We start from the raw sequence: 1,442 nt of genomic DNA on the forward strand, positions 1-1,442 counted from the left end.
AATTAAGAGAAGCTAAGTTACAACAATCTAAAGGTAACCTTTCAGAAATATTAGAACAAGAGAAGGAGATGGCAGCCGAAAATAATAATAATGCAAGGAGAATGCTTGGTGACATCACAAAGCCAACGTCCAAGTTTGATGGAAGAAGCATCTCCATTCTTGCCATTGGAGCCAATAATTTTGAGCTGAAACCTCAGCTAGTTGCCTTAATGCAACAAAACTGCAAGTTTTATGGACTTCCATCTGAAGATCCTTACCAGTTTTTAACTAAGTTCTTGCAGATCTGTGAGACTGTAAAGACGAATGGAGTTGATCTTGAAGTCTACAGACTCATGCTTTTCCCTTTTGCTGTAAGAGACAGAGCTAGAATATGGTTGGATTCACAACCTAAGGATAGCCTGGACTCCTGGGATAAGCTGGTCACTGCCTTCTTGGATAAATTCTTTCCTCCTCAAAAGCTGAGCAAACTAAGAGTGGATGTTCAAACCTTCAAACAAAAAGATGGTGAATCCCTCTATGAAGCTTGGGAAAGATACAAGCAGCTAACCAAAAGATGTCCATCTGACATGTTTTCAGAATGGACCATACTAGATATATTCTATTATGGTCTATCTGAATTTTCGAAAATGTGGTGGACGAAATTGTGATCCATGTTCTTTTGTACTTGTATGAAATCATTATTATGGCACCAGTTGAATTCACAACTCCGTTCAACTAACCAGCAAGTGTACTGGGTCGTCCAAGTAATAAACCTTACGCGAGTAAGGGTCAATCCCACAGAGATTGTTGGTATGAAGCAAGCTATGGTTACCTTGTAAATCTCAGTTAGGCAGATTAAATAATTTTGGGTTTCGAAAATTAATAATAAAAAGAAAATAAAAGGGATAGAAATACTTATGTAAATTAATAGTGGGAATTTCAGATAGGTGTATGGAGATGCTGTGTTCCTCTTGAAACTCTACTTCACTACTCGCTCTTCCTTCAATCCTTCTTACTCCTTTCCATGGCAAGCTGTATGTAGGGCATCACTATCATCAATGGCTACTTTTAATCCCCTCGGGAAAATGGTCCTATGCGCTGTCACTGCACGGCTAATCGTCTGGAGGCATCACCCTTGGTTGATAGCTACATCCCATCCTCTCAGTGAAAATGGTCCAAATGCTCTGTCACAGCACGGCTAATCATCTGTCGGTTCTCAATCAGGTTGGAATAGAATCCATTGATTCTTTTGCGTCTGTCACTAACGCCCAGCCTTCAGGAGTTTGAAGCTCGTCAGTCATTCAATACCGGAATCCTACTCGGAATACCACAGACAAGGTGAGACTTTCCGGATTCCCAGGATCCTACTCGGAATACCACAGACAAGGTTAGACTTTCCGGATCCTCATGAATGCCGCCATCTATCTAGCTTATACCACGAAGATTCTGTTGGGGAATCTAGG

General features: G+C 40.9%; 1 non-coding gene across 1 annotated transcript; it reads right to left on the minus strand.

The window, feature by feature from the left end:
* Positions 1-464: 464 nt before the first annotated feature.
* LOC112700428 (small nucleolar RNA R71) lies at positions 465-572 on the minus strand. Its single transcript, XR_003153338.1, has one exon. It is a non-coding gene; the product is annotated as a small nucleolar RNA R71 (small nucleolar RNA).
* Positions 573-1,442: the final 870 nt, after the last annotated feature.

Source organism: Arachis hypogaea, chromosome 6, assembly GCF_003086295.3.
Source record: "Arachis hypogaea cultivar Tifrunner chromosome 6, arahy.Tifrunner.gnm2.J5K5, whole genome shotgun sequence".
In the NCBI taxonomy this organism is placed as follows: domain Eukaryota; kingdom Viridiplantae; phylum Streptophyta; class Magnoliopsida; order Fabales; family Fabaceae; genus Arachis; species Arachis hypogaea.